The following is an 11,188-nucleotide window of genomic DNA, read 5'->3' as shown; positions in this document are numbered from 1 at the left end:
GTTAGGAGTCTCTCATGCTTTGTCACCCAGAGAGAGAATTTTAAGCAGGATCCACGCTCGGCAATGGAGCCTGATGTGGGGCTGGATCCCATGACCCTGAGATCATGACCTGAGCTGAAATCAAGAGTCCAGTGCCTGGCTGAGCCACCCAGGTGCCCTTTTATATATCTTAAATATGCATGTATAAATTCCTTTCAGCTCTTTTCTAAGAAGACATTTTAGAGTTGAGATCATATATGTGTAATTTTGCGTTCCTAAGATACTTTGACATAAGTCCTTCCACATGTCATTAAGATACCCTTTATAAATACAGGCATACCTCAGGGAGGTTGCAGGCTGGGTTCCAGACCACTGCAAGAAAGCAAATATCACAATAAAGTGAGGAGTTAATTTTTCATTTCCCAATGTGTACAAAACTTATGTTTACACTATACTGTAGTAAAGTGTGCAATAGCATTTTGTCTAAAATGCAGCATATGTAGAGAATATGTAAAAAATACAATGGCATATGTATAAGAAAACAATGCATACCTTGATTGAAAAGTGCCTTATTGCAAAAATGCTTGCCATCACCTGAACTTGTCAGCAGGTCCTAATCTCTTTCCTGGTGGAGGGTCCTGCCTGGGTGTTGAGGCCTGCCGACTGATCCTGCTCGTATTTACTGAAGGCCGGTGGCGGTGGCAGTTCACAATTTCTCTGTAGCTAGCGATGCTGTTTGATAGCATTTTACCTACAGTTGAACTTCTTTCAGAAATGGGAGTCAAGGGGCGCCAGGGTGGCTCAGTTGGTAAGCGTCTGATCCCAGGGTCCTGGGATGGAGCCCCGCTGAGCCGGGAGCCTGCTTCTCCCTCTCCCTCCGCCTGCTACTCTGCCTACTTGTGCTTTCTCTCTCTCTGTCAAATAAATAAAATATCTAAAAACAAAATTGGGAGTCAGTCCTCTCAAGCCCTGCTACTTTTTAATTTAATTTAATTTAATTTTTTTAATTTTTATTTATTTATGATAGTCACACACACAGAGAGAGAGAGAGAGAGAGAGGCAGAGACATAGGCAGAGGGAGAAGCAGGCTCCATGCGCCAGGAGCCCGACATGGGATTCGATCCCGGGTCTCCAGGATCGCGCCCTGGGCCAAAGGCAGGTGCTAAACCGCTGCGCCACCCAGGGATCCCCTTATTTTTAAAATTTAATGTATTTATTGAGAGGGAGCACGAGCAGGGGGAGGGGCAGGGAGGGAGAGAATCCCAAGCAGACTCCACGCCAAGCACGGAGCCCAGAGCCCGATGCTGGGCTTGATCTCTTGGCCCTGAGGCCTCCACCCCGGGATCATGACTGGAGCTGAGATAAAGAGTCCACCACCGCTTAACCAACTGAGCCACCCAGGTGCCCCCTCCCCTCCTGCTGCTTTATTAACTAAGTTTATATGCTGTTCAAAATCCTCTGATGTTAGTTCAATAACCGTCACCTCATCTTCAGGAGTCGATGCCACTGCAAGAAGCCACTGTCTTTACTCCCTAAGAAGCAGCTCATCTGTCTCCTGAATCTGCAGCAGTTCAGCCTCATCGCCAGGCTCCTCTTCTAGTTCTAGCTCTCTTGCTGTGTCCACCTTATCTGCAGTTACTTCCTCCGCTGAGGTCTGGAATCCCTCAAAGTCAGCCATCAGGGCTGGAATCCACTTCTTCCAAACTCCTGTTCATGATCTTTGACCTCTTCCCACAAGTCACAAATATTCTTGATGGCGTCTAGAAGAGTGAATCCTTTCCAGAAGCTTCTCAGTTTGCTTTACCTAGATCCATCAGAGGAGTCACTGGCCAAGGCAGCTACAGCCTGACGACATGCAATTCTCATTAAGTCGTAGGACATGAAAATTGAAATGACTCCTTGATCTGTGGGCTGCAGGGTCGATGTGTTGGCAGGCACGAAACAGCATTCATCTCCTTGCACATCTTGACATCAGAGCTCTTGGGCGACCAGGTGTATTGTCAGCAGTCATATTATGAAAGGATTTTTTTTTTTTTCCCTGAGCAGCAGGTCTCAAATGTGGGCTTAAAATACTTAGTAAACCATGTTGTAAACAGATGTGCTGTCCTCCAGGCTTCATTGCTCCACTGACAAAGCGCGGGCAGAGTAGATTTAACCCAATTCTCAAGGGCCCTAGGACCTTTGCACTGTGCAGGCGTACCGACTTCCAGGTGAAGTCGCCAGCTGCATTAGCCCCTACAAGAGGCTTTGGCCGAAGCGAACGTGGTGGCTGGTTTGATCATCTATCCAGATCACCAAAACTTTCTCCATATCAGCAGTAAGGCTGTTCTCCTCTCCTCTCCCCTCCCCTCCCCTCTCCTCCCCTCCTCCCTCCCTCCCTCCCTCTCTCTCTCTCTCTTTCTTTTTCTTTAAAGTGTGAGACTCTTTCACTTGAACACTTAGAGGCCCTTGTAGAGTTATTAATTGGCCTCATTTCAACATTGTTGTGTCTCGGAGGAGGGAGGCCCAGGGAGAGCCATGGGAAAGGCTGGTGGGTGGAGTAGTCGGAGTGTGCACATTTATTAAGTTTGCCACCTTATATGGATGCAGTTTGTGATGCCCCTCAATTACAATAGTGACATAAAATCACTGGTCACAGGTCACCATGACAAATAATGAAAAAATTGAGGGATGCCTGGGTGGTGCAGTCAGTTAAGCGTTGACTCTTGGTTTCAGCTCAGGTCATGATCTCAGGGCCCTGAGATCGACCGAGTTGGGCTCTGTGGTGTGCATAGAGCTTGCTTAAGATTCTCTCTCTCCCTCTCCCTCTGTCCCTCCCCACCGGCTTTTGCAGATGTACTCGCTTGCTGTCATACGTGCTCTCTCTTAAAAAAAAAACTGAAAAATTGCGAGAGATATCAAAATGTGACACAGACACCAGTGAGCAAAAGCTTTTGGAAAAATGGCACTGATAGACTTGTTCGAGGCACGGTCACCACAGACCCTTAGTTTATTTAAAAAACGCATGATCTGTGAAGAGCAATTAAGCAAAACACAATAAAACGAGGTATGCCTGTATACATATTAATTACTATTCACCGTCCCATGGTATGCTTCACCGTAATTCATCATCACAGCTCTTCTCTTGAGAATGACTGTGGCCTAACGTCATGGCTAATGGTGTTCACTCTGGAGTTAGACCGCCCAGGGATTGCATTTTGGCTCCACTGCTATTCTGGCTGTGTGACCTTGGGCAAGTTAATACCCCTCTCTGTGCGTCTAGGTCCTCACCCATTTCATGGGGATGATAATAGCACTGTCTTCAAGGGTTGATTTTGGAATCATTCAGTCAATCCCATCTCTGGATATAAAATACTAAGTGCTCAATAAGTAGTAGCTAGTATTACCTTTACATGCTTTATAGATAGTCCGTCAGTCTAGATGCCCATGAATGAAATGATCGGATCCAAGATTTTATAAATTATTAAGTAAAAATGTATTATATATGCTTTAGGGATGGCTGCTGGCTCAGTTGGTAGAGCATGTGACTCTTGATCTCGGGGTTATGAGTTTGAGCCCCATGATGGGCATATAAAAAAGAAAAAAAACCTGATCTGCTTTAAAAGGCTCCCACTAGGAGCACTTGGTGGCTTAGTGGTTGAGCATCTGCCTTTGGCTTACATCATGATCCTGGGGTCCTAGGATCGAGTCCGCATTGGGCTCCTCATGGGGAGCCTGCTTCTTCTCCCTCTGCCTATGTCTCTGTGTCTCTCATGAATGAATAAAATGTTTTTAAAAAGGCTCCCACCAAAATAATAAATATCCCACAGTGCAATACCCCACCTTGTCCAGTCTGCCCTGCAGAGCAGGCCCTCAATGAATTCTTCACCAGGAGACTGTTCCTGACCAGTCACAGAACTTTCACCTTCCCTGTGGCTCCTCTGGGAGGGGAGGGGAGGGTCCTGGCTGTGCCCCCACATGGGATGGGGTGGTATGGTTTGGTTAGGATGACAGTCATCCTAATTTCCAAACCCTACATCAGAACAGAACATTCGTTCCATCAAAGTATTGCTTCATTTGTAAATTCATTTCTCAGAAACTCCAATAAAGCATTAAGTATTGGGACACCTGGGTGGTTCAGTGGTTAGCATCTGCCTTTGGCTCAGGTCATGATCCCTGGGTTCAGGGGATGGAGTCCCACATCGGGCTCCCCACATGGAGCCTGCTTCTCCCTCTGCCTGTGCCTCTGCCTCTCTGTGTCTCTCATGAATAAATAAATAAAATCTTAAAAAAAAAAAAAGGCTTAAGTATTAAATCACATTTAACCTAATTTTGGGCAAATCGTTTTGTTTTCAAGATGAGAATAAGGTTGGGGCACCTGGGTGGCTTGGTTGAGCCTCCTACTCTTGATTTTGGCTCAGGTCATGGTCTTGGGGCCATGGGATCCAGCCCAGTGCTGGGCTCCAAGCGCACCATGGTGTCCGCCCGTTCCTGTCCCTCCTGCATTCTCGCTCATAAATAAATAAGTAAGTAAATAAATAAATAGTAAAATCTTAAAAAAAAAAAAAAAAGATGAGAATAAAGCTGCCCAGATTGGGCAGCCCTGGGCAGTCTGGGGTGGGTATTGTGTGGGGCGGCCTGTGGGTCTGGAGGGGGCCCCCCTGCGCACCGGCCCGCGAGCAAAGCCCTCCTCCCCAGGGCCTGGGGGCTGGGGGGCCCTCCTGCCTCCCTGAGGAAGCCGCGCAGATCCAGAGCACCTGCTCCTGCCACACGCACACCTTCTCTGTGTCAACGCAAGACTGCGTGTAGCTGGAGTTTTGGTCTCCGTCTCACAGGTGGGACGCTGCCCTGGGTGGGGAGCTGAGTGCTCCTCTGTTAGGCGGCCAATCCGCAGTCCTCTGACTTCCCAGGGAGGGCAGCCACGCTCCCAGGGGAGAGAGCACCAACCCGTTGGCAGCTTTGTGTCCACCATGCATTCTCCTGCAGCACAGTCAGTGCACCTGCATGCCACTGTCCTCACGCTCCTCTTAGAGAAAATTGAGGGCCAGGGAGGTTAAGGAACTTATCCAAGGTGACCCAGCTAGCAAATAGCAGAGCTGATATTGGAACCCTGAACGTCTGGCTGCAAAGTCTTTGTTCCTTCCATTCTATGACGGTCCGTGGGGTGGGCCAGTGAGTGCTGGGTGTTTGTGGGGCTGGTGTCTGTAGGAGTGGGTACCCAGGGAAAGGCTGCTGTCTGGCTCTGGAGAAGCTGGAGGCAGGAAGGCCACGGAGGAGGCTTTTGCAGCATCCCAGGTGTGAGTGATGAGGACCTGGGTGGTGGCAGCGGGGAGGGAGAGAGCAGCTTTTGCAGGGTGCAGTCAGGACTTGCATAAGCCTTGGTACAGGGGGGCAGAACTGGCCACAGTGTCATGGTCAGATGGCTGGACAAAAGACCGAGAGTGGGAATGTCCCCAGGTGGGTGTGTGCTCCAGTTGCCACCTAGAGCACCCCCCATTCCCTTTTGCCTTACACCTGGCCCAATCCACACATTGCCAGGGAGGCATCTGAGTTGTGTTCCTGGGGATAAAATCACCATTTCGTGGGATAGCCCTTTCACTTATTACCTGCGAGATCATGGGTAAATTATATGAATTATGAGCTTCAGTCCTCTTATTTATAAAATAGGAATGGGGCACCTGGGTGGCTCAGTTGCTTAAGCATCTGACTTTGGCTTGGGTTATGATCTAGGGGCCCTGGGTTCGAGCCCCGTATGGAGCTCCCTGCTTAGTGGGGAGTCTGCTCCTCTCTCTCCTTCTGCCCCTCCCCCGACTTATGCCTGTGCACACTCTCTCTCTGCCTCCCTCCCTCAAATAAATAATAAAATCTTTTTTAAAAAAATGGGGACAACAAAAGTCTACTAAGTTGACATTCAATGCTACATTTAAAGCTCTTAGCACATTGACCAACACACAGAAAACCCTCAATGCATCTATGGAACTTTTGAAGCCATAGTGGAAGGTGGTGGAGGAGGAGGCAATCATGCATCAGGCCTGAGTTCAGCTCAGAGAACTTGGAAAGTTTTGGGGTTACCATTGGCAACTCTACTAGTGGAGGGGGGCAGACTAGGGTGGGCTAAGTCCTTTTGGAGAAAATAGCAACAACATCACACTTGTATTGTGTTTGATAATGTTCCACATTTAATTTTTACAACAGTCTTATGACTTGGACAGGGGTGTGCTTACTCCTACCAGCAGCCTAAAATTATTTTGAAATAAGGTAGGATCCAAATAGAAGTAAAAAAATGTTACATATCCATGGTGGAGAATGGATAGTATCCATTACCATCACATCTCAGACTCAGGAAAGACATTTTATTTTTGTTTTTTAAAAAGATTTTATTTATGTATTCATGAGAGACACACAGAGAGGCAGAAACTTAGGCAGAAGGAGAAGCAGGCTCCAGGCAGGGAGCCTAACGTGGGACTCGATCTCAGGACCCCAGGATCATGCCCTCAGCCAAAGGCAGATGCTAACCACTGAACCACCCAGGCATCCCAGGAAAGACATTTGCTTGGGAGGGAGGCTGGTGCTGGGAAAGTGGTGGAAAGAGGGGAGGAGAAGGGAGGAGAGAATCCTTTACGGTACTCACTGAGGGCCTTAGGAGGATAAATATATTAGCAGAGGTCAAGATGGAGATGGACACGGGATTCAAGAGGCTGCTGGTGGGGGGTGGTCCTGCAGGTTAGATGCTCAATCCGTCTGAGCACCTAGAGATGATCAGTCCACAGGAACCGACTCTAGTCTACAGGAACTAACCCAGCTCACAGGAAATGTACACCAGACCAGGCAAGCTACTTTCCAGCTTGCAACAGGGGAATCAAAACACCAAGCATAAGCTTTTTTTCCCAAAAGTCAGTGAACAGTGAATTGGAACCAGGGTTTTGAATAGCTCGTTGGCCTTGGGCCTCCTTGTCTGCACCCATGTGCCCTGGGCAGAGCCGTGTTGGCTTCTTGAGTGGCTTTGTGTAAAAGATGCCCCTTCCTTGGGTCAACACAGCCTCATGCTGGGGAGCACAGGTTGGTGAGCAGAGGACAGGCTACTTTGGCTCCCCAAGCACCACGGGCTCTTATCCATGCATACCCTGTCTGACATAGGTGGCAGCCTGGCCCTGAAGTCCCTGGGCCCCTGCAGCCTGCGGGTGTGCATGCAGCTGTATTACCACTGAGGCCTCCGGCTCTTGCACCTGCTCCTGGTAGACGTCCCCCAGCTGGGTCTGGGACTTGAGCAGCCCCCTGCACAAGCTTACATGTTAGGTGAGGCTCCAGCCACCTCTGCTCCGCCTCCAATCCTGTTCTGGAGCTGTGGGCTCAGGGCCCACAGAGTTGTGTGGGGGCCTCAGCGCTGCTGTGGGAGTACATAGATCATGCCAACGTGTCCCTGGGGAAGCCTGCCGGAGGTGTGGTTGAAGCCCCCACTGTGAATAATCCAGGTGCACGGCTCTCTCCCTCCCCCTCTGTCCTGTCCCTGTGCGCCAGATAGCTGCTGTGGCTGCCTGGGCAACCGGGTCATGCACAAACCCGGGACTGATGCTCACCGAAATGTCACCTTTGAGTTAGGAACAGGTGGGCCCTCTGGGCAGACATGACCCTGACAGCTCACAGAACTGCTGATATCTTTGGATAGCCAAGGGAGTGTCCCTCCGTCCAGGTGTCCTGGCGGGGCCAGGGCCGGTTCCTTGGTGAGCAGAACGCAGGCAGATCTCCGCTTCTTGCTGAACTTGCTCCCGCCTGGTAGCTCTTTGCAGTGTCCACCTTCCCACAGGGTGGCGGTACTGAGACCCTCCACCGGCCTCGGCTGCAGGCTGCAGCTTCTGGCTCTGGGGCTGGGCACCCTCTCCAGGCGCCCACACCTGCTAACTCATGCGCTGGGCTCCAGTGGGGCCCCGGCTGGCCGGCCGGCTCAGTACACAGGCTGGCTCACATAGGAGTCCTCCCAGTTAGTCCTTAGCCTGAGCCAGGACTCCGGCAGGAGAGGTGCCCAGGGGCCAGCTGATGTGGACACGCTTTCTCCTGGACAAGGCTGGAGACGTACATTCTGGCCCTTAGGTCGTGCTGTTCAAGATCCTTTTTCAGGGAAAAGCACCAGCGGGGAGGCTGAATTTAGCCGTCCAAGGTAATAACAGTGGCTGACATTTATTGAGCACTTGCAGATGCAAGTAGGCCCAATTTAATCCTCAGATCAGCCCTGGGAAGTAGGCACTATTGTTACTGCCATTCACAGAAAATGAAACAAAGGCACAGAGAGGTTTAGTCATCTTCCCATGTTTACACAGCTAGCAAGTGGTGGATCCAGGATGTCAATCCAGGAGGTCTGTCTCCAGAGGCAATGCTCCACGGGTTGTGCCCCAACCTTCTTCCTTTGGGTTCTGTGGATGAGGTGGTCTGGGGCCCATCATGGTTGCGCAGGATGGGGGCTGACCCCTCACACTACAAGGGAAGGCTGGCCTATGTCCTGGGCCTTACCAGCTCCTCTCAGTAGATTTCCATGGGTGGGACATCCTGATGGTGATTGCAGCCCTGGGCCCTGGTCCACAGCTCCTGCACTCTAGGGCAGCCCTGGTTCTGGGACCCGGTCAAAGTTAATCAATTCTTTGCCCGCATTTTCCGTCTTGCACTTGCCAAGCCAAAACCCCATCCCCTGAACTCCCTGTGAATGTCCCATTTATATACCTCTGTCAGTCCCTGGGGCTTTTCCTTCATTTCCTGACAGCCTCCTGGCTCCTGGGCAGGACTCTTTTTCTCCTAGGGCCTATTTGCTATTTGTGTGGCTGTGACAGATACAGTCCTAAGTGCAACCCTCTTCCCAGACTTAGAGAAAGCAAAATGCCTTACATCCACGCCTGCCTTCACTCGAAGAGAAATTGCTATCATCACTCACCCCAAAATGGGGTCAGGAAAGGACAGCCTTTTCAATAACTAGTGCTGGGGCAACTGGATATGCACATGGAAATAATGCCAGGCCCAACCTCACACCAATTACAAAAGTTAATTTCAAATGTCTTAAAGATCTGCTTTTAGATGACAATGTAAAAGAACACCTTGATGAACTTGGAATACAGAGCTTTTTTTTTTTTTTTCCCAGAGCTTTTTTTTTTAATTTTATCTATTTATTCACGATAGACAGAGAGAGAGAGAGAGGGGGCAGAGGGAGAAGCAGGCTCCATGCAGGGAGCCCGTTGTGGGACTCGATCCCAGGTCGCCAGGACCACACCCTGGGCTGCAGGCGGCACTAAACCGCTGTGCCACCGGGGCTGCCCACTTAGTGCTTTTTGTATCCTGTTTAAGAAAGCTCTGTATTCCGGGGATCCCTGGGTGGCTCAGTGGTTTAGCGCCTGCCTTTGGCCCAGAGCACGATCCTGGAGACCCGGGATCCTTCATGGAGCCTGCTTCTCCCTCTGCCTGTGCCTCTGCCTCTTTCTCTCATGAGTAAATAAACAAATCTTTTTTTTTTTTTTTTAAAGCACGAAGCATGATGGGGGAAAAATGATAAATTAGATTGTATTAAGGGGCACCTCGGTGGCTCAGTGGTTGAGCATCTGCCTCTGGCTCAGGGCGTGATCCTGGGGTCCTGGGATCGAGTCCCACATCGGGCTCCTCACAAGGAGCCTGCTTCTTCCTCTGCCTGTGTCTCTGCCTCTCTCTCTGGGTCTCTCATGAATAAATAAATAAAATCTTTTAACAAAAGATTGTATTAAGATTAAGAAATTCTATTTCTCAAAAGCCACAGAATGAGAGTGGATAATAAAGGGCTTATGAGCAGAATAAAGAACTACAGATCAGTAAGAAAGAGACAACTGACAGAAAACAGAAGGCTTGATCAGGCATTTCACAAAGGAAATCCAAACGACCCGTACACACATGAAGAGGAGCTCATTTGTATTTGCTATCAGGGAAATATTAACTAAGACCTCAAACAACTATGACCACACAACCCATCAAAATAATCCAAAGGAAAAAGCTTGATAACGCCCAGTGCTGGTGAGGACATGCAGTTGGAGCTCTCGTGCAATCTGGTGAGAGTGTAAGTTGGCACAGCTACAGACAACTGGTTGCATCTGTCAAAGCAGAACATGGGTGGACGGTGGCCTGTGTACCCTGGTCATAGGTGGAATGTCACAGGAGCACTGGGCACAGAGCTCAAAGCTGTAGACCACTCAATGCCCCCTGCAGACCACATAAAGACATGTGGCACAGCCACACAATGGGGATGCCAGACTGCAGTGGACATGAACAAAGGGCGGTCACACACTCCAGTGAAGAAGTGTTGCACAGACAGCAACACTTCTCCCACCAGCAGAAGCCAGACGCAAAAGTATCCACTCTGTAAGCCCGTTTATATACGCTTCAAAGCAAGCAAAGCTCAGCTGTGGCATTAAAAGTTAGACTAGTGGGGGCACCTGGGTGGCTCAGTGGTTGAGTGTCTGCCTTTGGCTCAGGTCGTGATCCTGGGGTCCTGGGATTGAGTCCCACATTGGGTTCCCCTTACAGAAGGCCTAGCTTCTCCCTCTGCCTGGGTCTCTGCCTCTCTCTCTGTGTCTCTCACGAATAAATAAATAAAATCTTAAAAGAAAAAAGCCGAACTAGTGCTTACTCTTGGGTTAGTATGAACCTCTGGGGATGCTCAGGGGTATTGATAATGTTCTGTTTCATCTGGGGGCTGGCTACCCAGAGTGTCGATTTTGTGAAACGACACAAATTGCAGGCTTAAAACTCCTGTACTTTATACTTTAAAATGAAGTTAAAAACCAAAATCATGGGGAGAAGTCAGGTAGCCCACAGACCTGGCCTGGGGGCTCTGGTGATCCAAATCTGGGCGTTCTGGTGCACAGGACCACAGTAGGGCCTCCAGAGGTGGTTTGGGCTCTGCAGCAAGAAGATGGGAGACCCAAGGAAGGCCCTCTGACCTGGAAGAGATTTGCCTCATCCTGAGCTCACCTTGATGAAGGAGATAGAGGATGTTTGCCGGCCTCCTGTAGAGTCAGGTTTGGGTTTGGCTTGGGTTGCTGGAGGGGAGGTAGTGTGGGCCAGAGAAAAGTGACACACTGGCCTACATCTGTTTTCCTGCCTCCAAACTGCAGGCTTTGGGTTTGCCAGTCTTACCTGCCCTATCCGTATATGCCATGCTATTATTTTCTTAATATTTTCTTTAAATATTAAGTTAATTCGCTTTGAAAAATTAGCCATGGTA

The sequence above is a fragment of the Canis lupus genome, chromosome 6 (assembly GCF_003254725.2).
Source record: "Canis lupus dingo isolate Sandy chromosome 6, ASM325472v2, whole genome shotgun sequence".
In the NCBI taxonomy this organism is placed as follows: Eukaryota; Metazoa; Chordata; class Mammalia; order Carnivora; family Canidae; genus Canis; species Canis lupus.
This window is presented reverse-complemented; position numbering follows the sequence as displayed.